At 40.0% G+C, this 22,549-nt stretch overlaps 1 long non-coding RNA gene across 6 annotated transcripts in view; it reads right to left on the reverse strand.

The window, feature by feature from the left end:
* LOC127417755 (uncharacterized) overlaps positions 1 to 22,549 on the reverse strand; it is a 195,551-nt gene that overhangs the window by 124,867 nt on the left and 48,135 nt on the right. The window lies entirely within an intron of this gene.

Genomic DNA, 22,549 nt, shown 5'->3' on the forward strand with positions numbered 1-22,549 from the left:
GAGTTAGGGTCTTATTGGGAGGAAATGAAAAACAAAAAACATGCTATGGAAACATGGACAAATGTACGTAGCAAAAAAGAATGACAGAAAGGAAGGAAAAAGAAAGAAAGGAAGAAAGAAAGACAGACAGACAGAAAGAAAATAAATACCAACAGTAGCTCTAAAAAAGCATTTTGAATTAATTTTCTCTTTATTTTTATTTATTTTATTTTTCACAAGTCTGTTTATTAGTATTAGCAAAAAAGTTTGTTAACAATACCAAGGCATCCAAACATAGAGTACATTATACTTGTAATGTATACTTTATACTTAAATCAGATACTGTACATACAATTTTGACTTTACAATCATTTCCATTTATAACAAATATTAATAGGCCTATATTAAATAAAGCTTAAAAGATCATTTGTATATGCACATTCGTATATTTAAAAAAATAATTGAACTTCACATAAAGTTTTACCCAGTTTTCTGATCTTTACAAATATCCGTTTATTTACTTATCAAGCCTATTATGAGAATTTTTGGATAAAAATGTGATTAATTAACTTAGCATATTTCAACTATGGCTGTCAATCGAGTAAGATTTTTCATCAAGTTCATTACTTAAATTACTTAAAGTGGCTTTTAAGTAAATATATTGCTTGTTTTATTTCCATATCAGTGTACATAATATTGTAACTGACCTACAGTCCATAGAAATCCTTTAAATCTAAATTGTTAACTTGTCATAGGTAGATATGGGGGTGTTCACCCATTCAAAAAACACATCAACAAAAAAACTGTGTGACCCTATGCAATCAAACAGAAAGTAATAGTCTCGAGACATCTCGAGTATCTTTAGCTTGTAACTTGAAAACCCACCACTTGTGGCAGGAAAAGCTGGGTGAGACAAAAACAGTGAGACATGTTACAATGATCAAAGATGTAATCTAACGCAAATTTACATACTGTAGAATAAAAATGAAAAACTGTGCAGATGTGGCTTGTGTTGTCACATTTACTACTGGACAGCGAAATTCCACATACGAAGAAGTATGGTCAAGCAGGCTCTTTTTTCAGTTCCCCTTTTACCACCAAACTCAGAGCTACATACAATGTCCTGATTGTCTCTTTAACTTTGGGTGTTGTGGCATTTGGTCTTCATTTGTGCACGTTGACATACTGCACGGCTAATTTAGCTGCCATCAGTCCATTGTCCGGGTCATCTTCCTTTACCCAGGCCCTGTCATATGTGAGAACACAAAATAATTGGTCCAGAACTATGAGCTCACCAATCTCCTCCTTGGTGTGCTTATCTGGCAGTATCATCTCGACTGTCCTCCAGGAAACCCTCTTTCCATATCTCTGCTGAGGAAATACCTCTGCAACTATCTCTGAGGTAGGCTCAGTAGGTAAGGGCTTTGGTGAACTGTCTATGGGTGTGCTGCAGCTGGCTCAAACAGTATAGCTGTCATCTTCATCCACTGTGTCCCAGGCCTCATCTTTAGCTGTCTCTGGCACTGCAGGTATATGAACTCGTCATAAATTGGATGTGGCCCCTTTAAGAACAGGAGTTTTGCGGCACCTGCTTTCCGGCACTCTCTTGTGTTAGAAATGTGATAACACACATTGGGAAAGAGAGCTCCTGGTTTTTCTGATTTTGATAATTCTTTGGGTAAATATCAAATTTTACACAGAATGCTGATAAATTACATTAAATATGTGTTTAGAAGAGTTGTATGTTAAAATGGGGTGTTTGTTATGGATCATTTTTGAAGGAGGCATATGGATTGCTTGTGTGGAGTTTGACCACATTTGCTGCACATGCAAGGACTGGGAATGTAAATTTAGAATTACTCATATGTTATTTAATTATTTATAGCCCATAGTGTTTTCCAGTTTAGTGAATAAGTGTAATACATGTTATAGGTGAAAATATGAGAATTCTGGTGTTTTTAGCTGTTATGCATGTCCTTGGAGCCTGGTTGGAAATGCATAAAGTGCTTTGAGTGTGTGGTGATGGGGGGCGTGATCGTGTGTCTGTCTGCGGGAGAGAGGGAGTGGTGTGGCTCATCAAGATGGTTGACATAATTTCTAACAGCTGTTTCTCATTACAGTGATAGCGGAGAGATACCTTAAAACAGCTGAACACGCCAGAAGAGAGAGAGAGAGAGTGTGCAGCATTGTCAAACTGTTTACATTACGTTTTGAAGCTATTGAGTGTTTGTGAAGAAGTTTATGTTTATTTTTGATAGTGAATTATTGAACTGAGTGAAAACCCCAAAAGAGTGTATCTGCTGCACAGAAGGCAAGAGAATAAAAGCCTGACCTGAAGCGTGTCACTGCTCCCCATCTCCTCATTTTCCATATCTGAACCTGAAGGTCTTGTTACAGAGTGATTTAAGCATGTGTTGAATGCATGGGATGCTTTTGGTGGTTTGAGCAGGTACTTGGGTGCATAGGGTGCTGTGAATGATATAAGCATGTATTAAGGTGATGTATGCTGAAGCATATGGGTAAGCTAATGCCCTGTTTGTATTTTCTTTTCACATTAGCCTCTATTTTGTTGAACCATATTTAATTTTTGTAGTTCAGTTCCATTTTTCATTTTTGTATCTTTATTATCATTTATATATATATATATATATATATATATATATATATATATATATATATATATATATATATATATATAAAATAAGAATTCTATTCTTAAATAAAGTTTTTTAATTTGCTAACAAATTAGAACAGTTTCATTCTCATCATTTGCAAATTTGTTTATATATCGTTGGAATGGTCTCAATTAGTAGAATGTAATGAACAATTTGTTTCACTCAGAGGCCAATCTGCAGTGAGTATTAGTGTATGAAATTCCTTCAGACACATACATATAATAAACAGAAGTGTCTTTTTGTAACATTTTTCCTTATTACTTCCAAAAACATACATATAACATAGACAATGACGTATCGTAACTTACAGCAGACTATCCTGATTCAAATGAGCCCAAACACAACATAATATGATCAACAGTTCTTGAAATATTCCTCAGAGTGTACATGGAAAGAGAACGCACAAGAGGGCACTCAACACACGCTGTGTGTGTTTGTGTGTGTGTGTGTGTGTGTGTGTGTGTGTGTGTGTGTATGTGTGTTTGGGCAGGTTTAAGTGGTTTATGAGGTCATTTTTTCAGGTTACAAACTAGTAATTACAAAGGTATTATGCTATAAATGTGGTTTATGAGGACATTTCTAGTGTCTCCATAATTTAAATCGCTTAAAAAACATACTAAACGATGTTTTATTGAAAAAGTAAAAATGCTCAAAGTTTTTTTGTGAGGGTTAGGTTTAGGGGTAGGGTTAGGGGATAGAATTTATAGTTCGTACAGTATAAAAATCATTATGTCTATGGAGAGTCCTCATATTGATAGCTGCACCAACGTGTGTGTGTGTGTGTGTTTGTGTGTGTGTGTGTTTGTGTGTGTGTGTGTTTGTGTGTGTGTGTGTGTGTGTTGTCCATGCAAACGCACATCCACATATGTGCTCATCTAAAGGACTGGAATGCTCCTGATCACATATTATTTCAGTAACACTTTACAATAAGGTTCCATTTATTAACAATAGTTAACAACATTAGTTAACATGAACTAACAATGAACAATACTTTTACTGCATTTTTTAATCTTAGTTAATGTTAATTAAAACATATACTAATACACTTTTAAAATCAAAAGTTGTATTAGTTAACATTAGTTAATGCACAATGAACTAACATGAAATAACAATGAACAGTTGTATTTTTTTTATAAATGTATAAAATATGTATGAATGCTGGAAAAATACATTGTTAATAGTTTGTTCATGATACCTAATGCATTAAATAATGTTAATTAATGGAACCTTATTGTTATCAATATTTCTGTATTTTGTAGTCTATTTCAGGGTCCTGCCACTTTTGTCTTGTTTTCTTCCTGTGTGGCAGAATTCTGACACTTTAGCCTTTTTGTTGTGTTTGTTGTTTTTTTATTTATTTTTTGTCTGCACATGGCTTTGTGTTTGTATGCCATGTGCTTCCCTGTCTCCGCCTCCTCGTTCCCTCACCCCTCCTCCTCTTTTATTCCTTGTTCTTTTCTTGTTATGTCACTTGCTATCACCTGTTTCCCCTCATTACCCTCCTTTTTTCCTTCCCTTTATATTCTTCTTGTGTCGGTCTAGTCTTTGTTGGTTCATTGTCATTTCTCCTGTGTCATGTCGGTCAGCTTAGCACTGTTTTCTGGTTATTCTCCCAGATTTGGTTCCAGTTATTTCTGTTTCAATATTTTTCCTTAGTTCGTTTGTTCAGTTGTTTTTGTTAGTGTTTCCCTCTCATGGGTTTTTGTTTTCCCAGCCAGGTTGGCTTTAGTCTAGGTTTCTGTTGTTTTTGTACCCAGCTTTTATGTTTTTTTTTTTTTTTTATAAAAGTCATTTTGTTCTATTTCTGGTCTGCAACTCGGTTCATCTATCCATGAACGTGACAGTCTAATCCATTCATTTCAAATAGCCGTCAATTTCTGACCGGGAACACAACAAGTGTAACAAAGTGAAATAAAACCAGCAAATCTATATTTGAGAGGTTTTATTGTGAAGGCTGTTGAAAAAAAAAGAAGAAAAAAAAACAGTGGTCGATGGGGCCGTATATATATATATAACCCTAACTATAAACGTGAAAGAAAACATAAAACGTGAACATGGACTTGACTATGGCTTGACTTGACTACAAAGTTACATTCAATACTTGATAAAGGACAATGAAAAAGATGAGGGCTTAAATACAAGACATGGAAGAACATAAACCAATAAACAAACAGAACTCTAACAAGATAATTAAACAATAAACCAATAAAAACATGACACATGAACATGGAGGGAAAACATGAAATCACATGACAAGGGATCACATGACATGAAACAGGAACTAAACTTTTCAAAATAAAAGACATGAATCAACAAAATACACATGACATATCCCCCCGACTAAGGGGCGGCTCCCGACACCCCAACACATAAACAAAACATGTAAAACATGACATAAATTCAAAGTTCTGTAGGGAGCTGGGGGGGGGTGTGTCTTAAGGCGTGGGGCGTATGACCAGGGCAGAGTCCGTGGGGGTGGAGCCATGAGAGGCTCGAGGGGCGGAGCCATGGAAGGTGGAGTCGTGAGAGGCTCGAGGGGCGAAGCCATGGAACTCGGTGCCCGGAGAGTAGACGAAGACTCGAAGGGCCAGGGTGGAGCCAAGGCGGAGCTGGGGGATCGGAAGACTGAGGTGGAGCCAGTGGGACTGAGGACCAAGGTGGAGCCGTAGGGAAGGAGGTCCTCAGTGGAGCTGACAGATCGGAGGGACGAGGCGCAGCCAGAGGATCGGAGAGCCAAAGTGGAGCCAGGTGACCGATAGACCAAGGAGGAGCCGGAGGAACAAGGGACCCCGGCAAAGCCGACAGGCTGAAGGACCGCAGTGGAGCCGAGGGAATGCCGAGCTGAGGCAATGTCGAGGGACCAACAGTCCAAGGCAAAGTCCAGGGCTCGGAGGGTCCAGGCAGGGTCGGAGGGCCGAAAGTTCCCCTTGCCTGCTCAGGAGAACTAAGGGTGGGTATAAGGGTGGGAACCATCTCCAGGTCCAACTGTTCAGGTGTGGCTGTGACGTGGCATGGAGCAGACTGAGGCGTTGCTGTGACGTGGCATGGAGCAGGCTGAGGTGTTGCTGTGACATGGCATGGAGCAGGCTGATGGTTCGGGGCAAAAGATGGCGCTAGCTCAGCGACCATGACTAGGAACTCTGGCTTGGTGACCATGACTAGGAAATCTGGCTCGGCGGCGGCCATGTTGTGGACCTCTGGCTCGGCATCCGCCTCCCCCACAGTGAACGTGGAACCAATGATCTGCAGGGAGAGGTCGATATACTGAGCGAGGGTAAGGGTACTCTTACCGCCTGGCATCAGAATGGAGATTGGCTCACTTAGTCCAAACCGGAAACAGTCTTTGAGTGCAACCTCATTAAAGTCCACCTGGCTGGCCAGATTGCAAAAGTCCTCCACATAGTCCTCCAGGGGACGATTCCCCTGACGTAAGCGCAAAAGCCGAACTGCTGGGTTCATTATGTGGTCAAGTATTCTGTAACGATGCTGGCAATGACGAAGACGATGACGTGAAGATGAAGAACCCAAGTGCAGTTTATTTACAAACGTGATAACCAATAACCCTAACTATAAACGTGAAAGAAAACATAAAACATGAACATGGACTTGACTATGGCTTGACTTGACTACAAAGTTACATTCAATACTTGACAAAGGACAATGGAAAACATGAGGGCTTAAATACAAGACATGGAAGAACATAAACCAATGAACAAACAGAACTCTAACAAGATAATTAAATAATAAACCTGCGGACACAGCTTCAACATGTCAACTCCGTTATTGCCATTATGATAATTTCTGAATTGTGGGATAAATTTTGGCATTTTTGCTTAGGTGATATAGGCAGCTTTAACTGAGGAAAAAACAAAATGGCTCCAGTGTAAAATACATGGTTCATATGGAAAAATATTAAATTTTGTCAACTGCATCAGAATTTTCAGAATAGTGTGAAAAAATAAATAAAAATAATTTTTTTTTTTTTTTTTTTAAAGTAATAGATGTAGCCGGTGGGTTGTAAAGAAACAACATAGGATACAAAAATATATTTTGGGGGTTTTATTGTGATGGCTGTTAAAATAAATAAATAAAAAAAATAAAACAGCAGTCGTATGTAAAATGGAAAACGGAAATGAAATACAAAAATGAAATATGGTTCGACAAATTACGGTAGAAGCTAATATTAAGTGAAATCACAAACAGGGCATTAGCCTACCCATATGCTTCAGCATACATTACCTTAATAGATCCTTACAGTATATCATTCACAGCATTTTATACATTCAAGTAATTGCTTAAATCACTCAAAGCATTCTATGCATTTAACACATGCTTAAACACTCAAGCACTTTATGCATTTCTAACCAGGCTTTAAGGACATGTATAACAGTTTAAACAATAAAATTCTCATTACACATTTTTTCACATATAACACATATCACACATATTCACCAAACTGAAAAAAAAAACTCTGGGCTATAAATCATTAAATAATATACTCAGATGCACAGGTAAATTTCTAAACCTGCTGGGAATTACTGCCTGCTGCACCTCCACCAGTGCCTGCTAGTTGTCCAGCTATGGGGTCATCAGCTGGGAGCCACCTATCACAGATGTTTCACCCCATTAATCCCAGAACATCTCCTGGTGGTGGGGCAGTGGTCAAGGACATCTCCATGCCACCCCCTGCAGCTGGACACCAGATCCTCTCGATTGCCTCACATTCTTGCTCTCCCATCAAGTTATTCCTCTTTTCCCATCAAGACATGCCATACAACCAGGGTTCAGTACCCTATTGTTTATTCTACACACCTCAAGGATCTCTGCCAGCTTTCACAGAACCTGATCATTCTGCCTCCTGTACTATCCTTGTGCCAAGGCGGTCTTGCACCCAGCCAACATGTGCTGCAGATTTGCTCTTGGGTCATCACAGAGGGGACAAACCTCCTCTTTACCATGCCACAGAGACAAATTTCCAGGGCTTGGAAGAGTGTCATAGGTGGATCTTATTAAAAAACTTAGCCTGGCCTGGGGTATCTTCCACAGGTCAGCCCATCCTAAAACTCTATTAGATGCACCTTCCCATACTGTCCAGCACCCTTGCTGCTGCTGGCTGACTGCTCGAATTATATACCCTTCCTTTTCCATCTTAGTTACTTCTGTCACAACCATTGCTTTCTTCTGTTTTTCTAGAGGCTGCTGACCACCGATTGGGAGCCATCCCCCATCCAAGGCCTGGTCTTCCTGATTGGGTTTTTCCAAAGATCTCTTGTTGCTTCAGTCTTGAAACCACCCCGTTTACAACCTCCTCTGCCTTCCAGGAGTGGCCTATTTGGACCTGGGCTTGACAAGCCCTCACTGAATGGTTCCCTTAGTTCTAAGAACAGCCTGGTCTTCTCCTGCTTGTAACCCAGGATGATTGACTTTATTGGCAGTTGTAAGGCATTTCCTCCAAACAATGCTATGTCTGAAAGACAAAGCGGCAGGCCCAGCCACTTCCTGATGTAACTGTTGGCCTTGGTGTCCTTCCGTGCCACTGCTGCTGCAGTAATCTCAAACAGCTTTAGCGGCCACATCAGTCGATGATACAATGTAAATTGGTAACACCAGACCTTGTATTTGCCTGGGAGATGACAATTTTCTATCTTATCCAAGCCCTCTTTCAGCTGCTTCAGAACCAACCCTGCCATGTGTTTATCTGATAGATTATCTGTGTATTCTATCCATAAACTTTGAATGGGCTGCTCTGCCAGCACTGGGATTCTTTCACCATCCACCTCAAATGATATCTGGTCACTTCTAATCCCATTATGAATATAAAGGCTATGTGCTGGCTTGATCTTCAACCTAGCGCATGCCAAAAGCTCTTCCAGCCTTTTTAAGAGTCTGTTTGTATTAGCAGCAGTCTGGAGGATGCTTGAGATATGATTAATTCTAAATTTACATACCCAGTCCTCGCATGAGCACCAAAATGTGGTCAAAGTCCACACATGCAACACATATGCATCCTTCATTATTAATAAAAAACAATCAATTTTAACTTATGACTCTTGAGACTTCTTTTAAAACACTAAAAAAATCTTACCAGTCTAAAACTGTTAAATGGTAGTGTAGGTCTAAAGTTAAGTCTTTATGTAAAGAAAATGTATAGTTAGATTACTTCTTTTAACTTAAACTTGATTTTGTGAATAAGCTATAAACAATACATTCAATCATTAAGTCTACTCACATTCATTCTCTATCAGGGGAGGGGTCTTTGTCTCCACAGGTGTGAATCACATCAATATGATCAATCATGATCATCCACGCCTCCTCGCATATGGCCTTTCAAACACAAAAAGTGTCTTACAAAAGTTAAATGACTATATTGTTTTGTATGAATGAGTGATCAGGATGGTTTTCACATCATTTTTGTAGCAACAATTCTAGGCTACAAGATCCAGTTCTCAAAAGCCTTGTGAACAAATGTTTAGTATGTGTTATATGGCCTTATTTCAGTGACTTAAAATTTTAGTTTTTTCAAAAACCACACATAAACATTATTTTCTCAAAAATACAAACATGTATATACATGTTGCTCACATATTATTGTATCCCAGTTTGTGCTGAATACAGTGTTATCAGACTTTAGCCATTATTCTGTTTTTAAACAACTGAAAAAAGCACAAATGTCAAGGCATGTCAAAACTTCTCCAGGGCCCAAAACACCCTCAGAGCCCAGAGGGTTAAAAGAAATAGTTCACCCAAAAATGAAAATTCTCTCTACATGTTTGGTAGAGTATATAGAGTCCAAGGCATTTTTGGTTTGCCCTTGATATATGGTTTATAAAGCACAAAGCAAATTGTTTTGTCATATGTATGCAGTGACACATTTACATTTGTTAAAATGTATTAACATTTCACCTTCCACTGTTCCCTATCTGTCACTCATTCGACGTTGTGTCAATGTAGTGACACTAGGGGTCACACTTGGGAGCCCCAAACACCTCTGATTTTGAAAAAAAGACCAATGGGAATTGACGAGTGGAATTTGCATGCCACTCCCCCGGACATACGGGCATAAAAGGAGCTGGCTTGCAACCACTCATTCAGATTTTCTCTTTGGAGCCGAGCGGTTGTGTTCAGCGAGCTGAATTACTCTGCCGATCCATTCACCTCGAAAAGCTGTTGGATTTACGGAGCATTACAGCGGCTTCTCCCCCTCTTGCACTGGTGAAGTGCAGAAAACGCCCTGGGTGCTTCAGCAGCTAAAAGAGTATATTCTTCCTACTGAAAGAGTATATTTTCCTTCTAAAAGAGTGGCATTAATAGAGAGCATCTTTTTTTGTGTGTGTGTGTATTTCCTGGTTGCGTTCGTTACCTCTCCGCTTCCGATGGCCACGATCGTGGTCTTACGTGCTTGGGCTCTGCCCACGCGGAGACAGCATTTGTGGACGGGTCATGTTCTCACTGCTAGAGCATGACCATGGCAACGTTGCAGTCGCAGTCGCAGTTTTTCCTTAGTTAGAGGGAAAGACCACCCCAGCGGCTCCCTGTCTCGGTCCTTCTACCTACGGATTTGAGGCCATGTCAGTTAGCACTGGGGGCAATTTGGGGACCCCAATGGGAGCCACTCCGCCGGGTAACTCCCCACAGACCTCCCATTCCCCAGTACGCTCGTTTGCCCCGCTGGGATGAGACCGCCAGCTCGTCTCAGGGCGAGTTCGCGATCTCGTTTCGGCGCTCGCGAAGTGGATGAGCTCTCGATGGAAGCATAGAAGAGCGGGCTGTCCAGTCTGACGCTGAGGACTTGACTGGGCTCCCACCTTCGGGTGCGGTCGCCCAGTCACAGCCTGACGCGCAGCTGGCAGCCATGCTTGCCCGGGCGGCTGCGTGTGTCGGGCTGGAGTGAAACACTCCACCCCCCTCAACCCTTGCAGCCTGATGAAGTCGGGGCTCCAGCCCCTTCGACGTGGTGCCTCAGGCTCCGCCCCATCGCAAGGCCCCACCCGCCAGTATGTCCGATGCGATTGTCCCCTTGGTCCCCCTTGCTCGGAGCTTGAGGGCGTGGCTTGCGCTCCCCAACCCATCGCAGTGGTTGATCAGGACCGTCCGACTCGGCTTCGTGATTCAGTTCGCCAGGCGCCCGCCCAGGTTCAATGTTGTCAGCTTCGGTGAAGGGCGAGAACGTCACTACCCTGCATGAGGAGATCGCTACCCTTCTGTGGAAGGCTGCAATAGATGAAGAAAGAGTTTACAGCCCCTACTTCATCGTACCGAAGAAAGGCGGTGGGTTGCGGCCAATCTTGGACCTGCGAGTACTGAACCGGGCTTTGCACAGACTCCCGTTCAAGATGCTGATGCAAAAACGCATTCTAGTGAGCATCCGGAATCAAGATTGATTCGCGGCGGTAGACCTGAAGGACGCGTACTTCTATGTCTCAGTTTTACCTCAACACAGACCCTTCCTGCAGTTTGCTTTCGAGGGCCGGGTGTACCAGTACAAGGTCCTCCCCTTCGGCCTGTCCTTGTCCCCTCACGTCTTCATGAAGATCGCAGAGGCAACCCTTGCCCCGCTAAGGGAAGTGGGCGTCCGCATCCTCAACTGTCTCGACGACTGGCTAATCCTAGCTCACTCTTGGGATGTGTTGTGTGCACACAAGGACCTGGTGCTCACGCACCTCAGCTGGCTAGGGCTTCAGGTCAACTGGGAAAAGAGCAAGCTCTCCCCATTCAGCAGGTTCAGAACATCCCTTTTCTTGGTTTGGAGTTGGACTCTGTCTCGATGACAGCGCGCCTCACGAACGAGCGCGTACAGTCGGTGCTGAACTGTCTGAAGGTGTTCAGACAGAGGACAGTGGTTCCATTGAAACTTTTTCAGAGGGTCCTGGGGCATATGGCATCCTCAGCGGTGGCCACACCGCTTGGGTTGATGCATATGAGGCCGCTTCAGCACTGGCTTCAGACTCGAGTCCCAAGATGGGCATGGTGCCGTCGGACGCATCACGTGGTCGTCATGCCGATCTGTCGCCGCCTCTTGAGCCCTTGGACCGACCTAGCATTTCTACGGGCAGGGGTTCCCCTAGAGCAGGTCTCCAGGTGCATTGTGGTTATGAAGGATACCTCCAAGATGGACTGGGGGCACGCAGTCGCCGGTTCTTGGACTGGCCCACGGCTGCGTTGGCACATTAACTGCCTAGAGTTGGCAGTACTGCTCGCCCTGCAGAGGCTCCGGCCATTGATCCAGGGCAAGCATGTGTTGGTCTGGACGGACAACACGGCGACGGTAGCGTACATCAACCACCAAGGCCACCTATGCTCCCGTTGCATGTCACAACTCGCCCACCGTCTCCTCCTCTGGAGTCAGCAGTGCCTCAAGTCGCTGCAAGCCACTCATATCCCAGGCGACCTCAACACCGCAGCGGAAGCGCTGTCACGACAGGTTATGCTCAGGGGAGAGTGGAGACTCTACCCCCAGGTGGTCCAGCTGATTTGGAGTTGATTCGGTCAAGCACAGGTAGACCTGTTTGCTTCCCGGGAATCCTCCCACTGCCCGCTTTGGTACACCTTGACCGAGGCACTCCTTGGTATAGATGCGCTGGCACACAGCTGGCCCCTGGGACTACGCAAATATGCATTTCCCCCAGTGAGCCTACTTGCACAGACGCTGTACAAGGTCAGGGAGTACGGGGAGCAGGTCATCCTAGTAGCACCTTAATGGCCCACCCAGACATGGTTCTCGGACCTTATGCTCCTCGCGACAGCCCCCCCCCCCCCACGTCTGGCCCTTGGACAGTGGTAGACACGATCACTCAGGCTAGGGCTCTCTCTAAGAGGCGCCTGTATGCCTTGAAGTGGCGTCTGTTCACTAAGTGGTGTTCTTCCTGAAGACCCCCAGAGATGCTCAGTTGGATCGGTGCTTTCCTTCCTGCAGGAGAGGCTGGAGGAGTGGCTGTGACCCCTACACCTTGAAGGTGTATGTAGCCACCATTTTGGCACATCACGATGCAGTAGATGGTAAGTATTTGGGGAAGCACAACTTGATCATCAGGTTCCTGAGAGGCGATAGGAGGTTGAATCCCTCCAGACCGCGCCTCATCCCCTCGTGAGACCTCTCTGTAGTCCTTCGGGGTCTACAGGGAGCTCCCTTCGAACCCCTAGAGTCAGTTGAGCTTAAGGAACTCTCTTTGAAGACTGCCCTCCTGACTGCGCTCACTTCCTTCAAGAGGGTAGGGGACCTGCAGGCGTTAATATGCCGGCCCAGTACATGTGCTAACTAAGCCCTGTACTGGGGTAGGTGCTCCACATGCACTCGTTCCCCATAGGTGACCCCATGTGATATATCTTCCACTAAATCATTTCCCTGTCGGTAAACTGCGTCTTCCTTGGGCAGAGGTTCCTCTGCCCTCGGTCACCATGTTTGTAGAGCTCCTCCCCCTTTGGGTAGGACCTACCATGGGACTTTTCCACATGACATACTTCCGACAACACTCGGTAAGACCATGTGACGTATTTCCACTCAAAATACCCCCTCCTGGTTTTCTTATTCAGCCTGCAACTAGCATTTCATTTTCTGTACTTTTGTTTTTATTTAAAAAAAAAAAAAAGAAAATACCACCAGTTCAGAACATTTTAAGTAAATTTTTTGTCAAAAAAGTTTGTTAACAATATTGGGCCTACATTAAATAATGTTTAAAATATCATTAGCAAGTGTAAATTCATATAGTAAACAATGTCATTAAACCTCATATGTAGGCCTTTATTAATATTTGAATAAAGCTACTGAATTAAACGTGTTACCTTTTTCCCAATCTTCAAATCATTCCAAGTTAATTTCCTGTCTTAGCCTATTTTGAATGGTCAGATGAATGAATGTTACACTTATATAGTGCTTTTCTGACACTACACTCAAAGCACTTTACATAGTGAAAAGAGGACTCTCCTCAACCACCACCAGTGTGCAGAATCCACCTGGATGATTCGACAGCAGCCATAGTGCGCCAGTACTCTCACACACCAGCTGTTGTTGGAGAGTAGAGAGTCAAGTGATACGACCAATTAATGGAGGGGTATTATTAGGAGGCCACAACTGATAAGGGCCAATGGAGGAATTTGGCCAGGACACCAGGGTTACAAACTTACTCTTTTCGAGAAGTGTCAAGTCAGGACCTCGGTTTAACGTCTCGTACAAAGGACAGATCAGAATTGAGTAATTTCTTAATTCATGTTAACATATCAAAATATCAAAGCTAGAGTTATGAAAATGAAACCGTTATAAAGACGCATGTACCTGTTCAGTGATGTAAACTCCCTTTGAGTTGTCCCTAGCAGGCTTCAGTGAACAACATCCAATAGAACATTTTGTCTCAACAGTAAACTAAGCAGATTTCAGCTCAGTTTGTCCATACAATGCATGCAAATAGGTGCCATCAGGCTGCTGGCTATTTGACAGTCCAAAAGGCATATTTAGGCAGCATACAAGTAATTCACATGACTCCAGTTGATCAATTAATGTCTTCTGTAGCAAGGTTGGTGTAAGAAACAAACTGATAATTAAAAAGTATTTAATTAGTTGCTTCTGCCCAGCGCTGTATAGATGTTTAAAATGAACTAACTCTAGCGTGACATTCATTCCTCTGTTGTATAAAAAAACCCACACGCTTTCGACTTGCATGAATGCACCCTTGCGCTTATGCCACTGATGCATCAAATGCTGGCAGAAAGCAATTTTTTTTTAAAGTTATTAAAGTTCTAATTATCTATTTATTTTTTACACAAACCTATCAATTTGCTTCAGAAGACATTAGTCATGTGGATTACTTTTATGCTGCCTAAACATGCCTTTTGGACCGTCAAACATTTACATATATCAGACGGACAAACTGTGCTGAAATCTACTTATAAAAATCTTCACTTCAGTTCTGCTGAAGAAGGAAAGTCATACACATCTGGGATGGCTTAAAGGTAAGTAAATCATGAGAGGATTTTAATTTTTGGGTGAACTAACCCTTTAATGTTGCTAGACAGGAGAACAAGCATAAAGTAACGAGTTATGTGCAAGCTGAAGAGCCAGAGCTAGAAATGTTCTCCATGTTTAGTGAGACTGAAACACATAAATAGGCAGCATTCGGAGTAGATTTTAGAGTGGACAAACAAGATGTAACAATGGAAATTGATACTGGGGCTGCTGTAAGCATTATATCTGAGATATTATGTAAAACGTCATTCTCTCATCTGCCATTAGAGTGTGCAAAAGTTAAGTTAAAAACATATACTGGTGAGAACATTCCAGTGTTGGGGCACTTTATAGCTACAGTAGCTTATTAAAATCAAACAGAAGAGTTACCACTGATTGAAGTGAAAGGAGATGGTCCAGCCCTTTGTGGTAGGAATTGGCTTCACAGGATAAAGTTGAATTGGAAACTGATATGGCATGTGAGTAAGCAGACTGACAAGCCCAGGTCTATTCGTGAAGCATTGTAAAAGTATAGTGATGTTTTCAGAGATGAGCTAGGCACTCTCAAGGATATTAAGGCCACTATTTCAGTTAAGCCATAGGTGGCGCCAAAGTTACACAAGTGTCACCCTCTATCCCTTGCTATGAAGGAGAGGGCTGAAGAGAGATTGAGCGGCTAGATAAAGCAAACAGGATATCTCCAGTGAAAAATAGTGAATGGGCTGCACCTATTGTCCCAGTCTTACTATTAGTTTAGGCTTAGTGAATTATTACAGACATTTTGTGCCACACCAAAGTACTGTGTTGGCATCACTCTACAGACTGCTTAAAGATCAAGTTACATGGAGCTGGAACAAAAGGGAGCAGGATAACTCTATCTAAAGCATGTGATGTCTCCACCAATGGAATACCTAATGGGGAAGATCACCCCATTGCATATGCTTTGTGTGCTCTGTCCCCTGTAGAGAAGTATTCCCAGATTGAGAAAGAAGCCTTGAGGCTGATATATGGAGTTAAAAAATTCCATCAATTATCGACAGTTCAATTTAATGACAGATCACATACCCCTAGTGACATTGTTTGGGGAAAATAAGTGCCTTCCAACAATGGCAGCTGCCCGCATTCAGCAGTGGGCCATCATGTTGTCCGCTTATGACTATGTATAATTTATCGCAAGTCTTCAATCCTTTGCTGTCATAAGTCATGAAGAGCTAACAAAATTTATTGAAACATCAAAAGCCACAACGTTACATCCAATACCAACTAAGCTCTTAAGAGATATTCCCTGTAATCTCAGAACCTTTTCTTAATATTATTAACCTATTGATGTGCATGCCCCCGCCCCGTTAAATCAATATAGTAAAGTTAAATCCATGGGTGGGGTCAATGAGCATCAACAGGTTAACTCCTTGCTATCCTTAGGACATGTCCCAAGAACCTTTAAAATGGCAGTTATCAAACCACTTAAGCCACAGCTTGATCCTGTAAAATTGGCTAATTATAGACCAATTTCAAATCTCCCATTTATGTCGAAAATACCTTTACTAAAAAAAATAACTTTACTGTCATTATCAGTGGACCCCAGGGAAGATAATAAAACTATAATAAAAAAAAGAGCATTTCATGACCCCTTCAAATTACCCCAATTTTAGAGAGACTGAGTGTTAAAAAAAAAAAAAAAAAAAAGATGAATACTGTAACAATCTGTACATTTATTATTGACAGTGTTGTTGAAGTTATGTTTAAAGTAAATGTCATAAGTATTTTTTGTGGTGTTTAAGATAAAAGGGGAAGGTAACTCCATATATCAGGTATTACTTCATACATCAGACTCAAGGCATCTTTTTCGATCTGGGAATATGTATTTGCTGGGGACAGAGTACACAAAGCAAATGCAACGGGGTGTTCTTCCCCATTAGGCATAGTATTTTGAAGAACGGCGCCAATTCCATAAGCGGACACACCACAAGCCATTTCCCATGCTCTTTACTTAACTTCCAAGTGACAATTACACATGATCAACTGCACATGCTCGCATTGCTTAAATGCTGACTGTGGTGAGCAGGGCAGAGCCGAGCAGAGCGAGCCCGGGAAGATAAGTGGCGAATGACTTCCACCTGCGCGCCACACCGGCGTTCCAGCGAGGGGAGACGGGAGTATTTAAGGAGAAGAGACAGCAGCAGATGGGAGAGAGATGTACGAAGCTTGTCCGCGTGTCTGAGTGTTTTTATGATTTGACGCAGCTGGCTGAAAATCAGTGCATGTTTTTGTTTCTTTGTACACTGAAAAGTGTCATTAAATGTCTATGTGTTTGTCAAGCCGGTCCCAGCTTCCTCCTTACCTGCTTAACTGTTACACTGACACATTTTTATGACAACCCAGGTGAATGCATCATGTGAACCTAAAACTAATACACAACATCAACAAAGACAAATTTTACCTCATAGAAGAATACAAGGCCACCATAAGTGGAAGCCCAACCGGAACAAACAAAAATGAAGCCATAAGTCCAAAGTCACAAAAACAAGACTAAATACACACACACACAAACACACACAAATAATACAAGGAAAACATAGAACATGAGCAATAGAAACTAATTCTAAAGGAACAAAACAAGTCCATTAAGAACAAATTAGGAACAAAACATCAGCACTTGCAAAGGGTAACCAGATTTTTAGCCTTGTTGCCCTGACAACAGGAGAACACCGCCAGCCATACAGATATAGATATTGGCTGTGTCTCGTTTCGAAGGCTACGTCCTCTGGAGGACGCATTTATCGGCCGCATATGTCATTGAGGCTGTCTAGTTTCAGAAAAGCGAGTAGGACACTCTGAAAGCAGCCTACGGATGCAACCTTCTTTCATGGGAATTCAGAGGATGCATGAGGTGTATCCTTTGTGGGCACTCACAACCCACAATTCTTTGCTTCAATGAAAATACATAATAATATACAAAAATAACATAATTTGTCTAAAAACATTTACCAAAAATATGATGTTCAAATGCATGTAATGTTAATTCCCAAGTTGAAGTACCTCAGTAGACGGGTGCAGACTAGTATATAATTTGTATAATTAAAATAAAGTATTAAAGACTAAAATTACACCAGTAAAATCTATTTTCTTTTCTCTCTATATCATTATAACTCTCCTAAAATTTACCCCATACATTCCCTTCCAAAGGGACTTTGTTCCCTTGTCACTTAAAGCGCTCGCACATGTTAAAGAGTGGCGTGCTGTCATAGCAGCCATGTTATGTTCTGGTTGTCCTACGAAGGCCATCTCGTTTAAACGAGGCTTGTTTAAAGGTGGACACTCGGTATACTGCATCCTTCAAAGGACGAGTTCTACCTAGCACGCAGCCTTCGAAACGAGCTACAGTCGGCAAGGAGGCCCCATCCATTTGTGGGGGAAAGCAAAGCCCCGTTACCATAGTTACTCATTCATTCCTATGAGAAAAAAGTGGAGAAATATCCGATAGATTTGGCTATTTTTACAACAATAAATATGACGAAAAGCTGTTGTATGGTTTTTTTAACTTGAGACAAAGCCAAAAACCCCAGAAATGATTTTTTATCGCCTTCCAATTGACAAATATAGAAGCATAAAGAAGGCCACTGTGGCTCCAAGCTGTTGAGCTGCACAGCCATACAGTTCCTCGCTCTCAAGACAGAAGTTTACATTTTCAACTTAAACTTTGTTTTGTTATTTGACTGGTATCTAAAACATTTTAACTACTTCGTTTATCATCATCAACACTTTTATTTATATCTTTTGATATGATTAATAAAATGTTTTATCCACACATTAAGTATATTTTGAAATGATTTTACACATAAAATAGCCCAAATTTAAGAGGTGAAACCTGTGATATGGATGATGCGATTTCAATGGAAGACCTTTAATTATTTTTATATTACAATTTACAGCCTCAGCTGACAATGCAAGTAGGCTCAAACTTTGGTAAGGGTAAAATAGGTGACACACAATAAAACTATAAACAAAAGACACAAAGAAGAGGATCCAATAATGATGGGGGTGAAATAAATTGTATTAAACACAAAATGTGCAGTAATATGCAACACTGTAACAACAATTAAGCCTACAATCATAAGCAGTTTCCAATATTGTTTCTTCTTTGTTTGACAGTAAATTAGTACTAATGTAGTATACATTCACACCCAGTACTGTGTACCTAAACATTTTATAGCAACTTTACCTTATTAAACACTTAGCCAAACTGAACGGAAAGCACAATATCACCCAAGAAGTTTGATTCATTAAAGCATGAAAACCAATATAAAAAGCACTCCACTCCAATCATGTCAAGTTTTTTCAGGTATCTTGTCTTGTTCACTGATGTTAAATCATCATTGTGTCTCTGCTGGAAATGCTATTGTGATGATACGATGATAGATTTAGTCTTGAATCCATCCGGATGTTTCTCAAACACACATATCCAGCATTTGGTCAACTGCAGCTACCCTTTAGGCTTCTATATTTTTTGGTTGGAAGGCTATAAACAATCAGTTATGGGTTTTTTAACTTTGTCTGAAGTGCAAAAACTATATAACAGCTTTTCATCATGTTTTTCATTGTTAAAATAGCCAAATTTATCGGATATTTCTCCCCGTTTTTTTCTCATAGTAATAAATGTGTAACTATGGTGACAGGGAATCGATTTCCCCCATGCTAAACCATGCCCCCAGAGTATGACGCAGTGCCGACTGTATCTATGCCTAACTAAAACGAAACGACAAACAAAAACCCCACCCCATACTAGAGTCGACTTGCGTACAGAGAACATGATCGCTCATCATGCCATAGATGGGATCAGTAGTGAACATGAAGCGAATTAACTGAAGCACACACCTAGGCCCTGTGCCATGAAGGTCGCTGAATGAACTCAGGGTTTCAGGATTGGTTTCAGATTGACAAATTCAAACCAGTCCTATCAGGATTAATTGGTACCATGATGCAGCTCATCAACTTTCTCTGTCAACTCAGGCTTCGATCCTGACTTTAAGATTAGATTACGCACTCGTGCACATGAATGAGTGACGTTTGCAGCGCACAACCAATCGTGTGAGAGAACACGATTCACTTCTCGTGAGAGACTCAGCGGGATTTCCTCTCTGCTGAAAGCTGATAATTATGAAAATTGGAATTTAAATTCATTTAAACTGTGCACAAGACATTGTTTTAAAAATAAATAAAAAATTCAAATGCATTTACACTGCTCAAGAGTTCAGCATGAAATCACGAAGACTTAAAGCACATGATTTACAGAGTACAAGGGGTAACTGTAAAATTATGAAGCAATTAAAGACATTTACACAACAAGAAGAAACAGCAGCTGCTACAAGAGCTTAAGAGGACTGCTGCAAACAAATTCCTAATGTGATAAATATATATATATATATATATATATATATATATATATATATATATATATATATATATATATATATATATATAAACAGCTGGTATATCAATGTGTAAGTGAATTCATAGAGGCCCACAACAAGAACACACAGGCTTATTAATTTTAAAAGCTTAAATTTATTTAAAATATAAAATCTTTTATATTTATCTGAATTGAAAACTTTATATATCATTCAAAACAATTACAAATAAATATAGGCTACTATTGATTACAAAACGAATAGAGACTATAAAGATGAATATTCTCCCTAAGATTATTTTCCTTTTCAAAATCTACAAGTTAGTATATCAAAGAGTGTTTTTAGACAATGGAATAAACTACTTTGTATATATATATATATATGGGATAATAGGAAACCCAGAATTAGTCTTAAAATTCTTACATTGTCAAAAAGGCTTGGAGGACTAGAATTCCCATATTTAATAAATATTATAAAGCTGTCCAAATTCAACCTATATTGATTTCGATGAACAGAGAATCTAAAGTGAAATGGAGGAAGATGGAAATGTATCAAATGGGGGAACCTATTAATATATCCCTGTTCCTACCCAAACAAAGCAACAAATTTAAATCAATAGATAATATTGGTATTAATAGTACTTTTTGGTTAGAAAAAAAGAAGAATATTAAAATTAAGAAATATATAGTTAATTTAAAAGAAATTGCTAAAGATCCTGATTTCATGCTAAATAGATCATACATTTAAGTTTTAGGCAGACAGAGGTCTGAAAAGATATCACCAACTGTTTACTGATAAAGGAATAGATACCTTTTCAAATCTATCAAAAATGTATGAGCTTCCAAATTCACAATTGTAATTATTTACAGGTAAGAAGATATTTATTAACATTTATTACAGTAAAAGAAATAAAAAAAGGAAATGCATCCATTAATAAATTATATAATTGATACATACAATCCAACTAATCCAATAACATTTTTAGGAATTTTAAGGAGTGTACTTGAAAGACATATTTATATATACATATAAAATCATATGTAGGTGGGAGGATGAATTAAAAAATAAAAATTAGTCAGCAAGACTGGGAAGAAATATCATATAATGCATTCCGTACTACTCAATCCAGTGTTTGGAGGGAATATGCTTGGAAGATACAAATGAGATTTTTTTATAACACCTGTTATTACAATAGCATGGTAAAATGGGATTGTTGGAGAAACTGTGGAGAATAAAAGGCACATTACAGTTAACTTCTATATGAGTGCTCTAAATTGACAACTTATTGGAATTAAATGTTTAGACAGGTTAATTTAATATTTAACTGTATAATAGAAATACATCCAGAAAACCTTATTTTTGGTAAAAATGCCATTGTCCTTAAGAAATATAAGTGAACAAAATATATTTAGGGTAATCAGAATAGCAGCTTTGAAACAGATTTTTTAAAAATGTGCTTAAACCAGAACCCCCACAATTTCAATGATGAGAAACGAGTTTGGAAATAAACTAAATGGAGAAAGTAACATTTAAAAATAATGATAAAAGTCTGGATTGTGAACATAAAAGGGATTTGCTTAAAAATAATAAAAATAAAATTTAGATAGATTGTTTCCTTCAGATTCTTAAACAAAATTAGTTAAAATATGAGGTATGATGTCCTATATCTCATTTTATATATATATATTTTTTTAAAAGGTGATGTCTTAACTTTCCACTTTATTTGAAACAAAACATGTAAATGAATGAATTACACATGTTATTTATAGAATAAGTTGTGAATGGTTATTTGATATGGTTATTCAAAATAACATTGTGGGTTTTTATTTTTTTATTATTTCTCTTTCTTGATGAACAATTTGTACATTGTCTTTAGTAAAAAAATTTTTTAAAAAAAAGCAAAAATAAAAACCATAAAAAAGGCTACTATTGATTAATTAAAAAGTGAGCACTTGGAATACTGTATGCAAAAAATTAAGACGTAGTTGTTCTTTTTATAAAAGACGTATTTTGTGTACTGCTTATATTGCTTATATTATTATAACTTCAAGTAAAATACTGTATGTTCATCTCAAGTCCATGAAAGAAAGAAAGGGTTTGGGTGGCATTCACCCCTTTCCATAGCAATCTTGAGCTTTTAATATTTTTTTAAATTATCATTTTTTTGCAGGTATCATATTAATCCATATTTCTGGCTGTTTTATAGATAGTCTAATATATTATGTTTATATTTTCAAAGATATTTTTTGCTATGGCTAAAGAAGGTAAATAAAAAAGCAAATCCTAGCCCTTCAGCCACGACATGTGATCTAATCCCTGGCGAAGCATCTAAGTCACACTGGACACTCCCCGCTCCATTCCTGGACCCACGAAGACACCAGCAAGTAGAGACCGGTCTCCCGAGGAGAGGCACACTCAGTGTTTAAAAGCAGTAGTGATGAGGCTGTATTTTTTCCGTTGACCGTTGGCTGCCTTTGGGCGTCCCAATTTCTCGCATTATTTTTAATAGAAGTGGCCCATCTCTGCTAAATAGTCTCTGCTTTGACAAGCAG

This window comes from Myxocyprinus asiaticus, chromosome 27, assembly GCF_019703515.2.
Source record: "Myxocyprinus asiaticus isolate MX2 ecotype Aquarium Trade chromosome 27, UBuf_Myxa_2, whole genome shotgun sequence".
NCBI classification, from domain to species: domain Eukaryota; kingdom Metazoa; phylum Chordata; class Actinopteri; order Cypriniformes; family Catostomidae; genus Myxocyprinus; species Myxocyprinus asiaticus.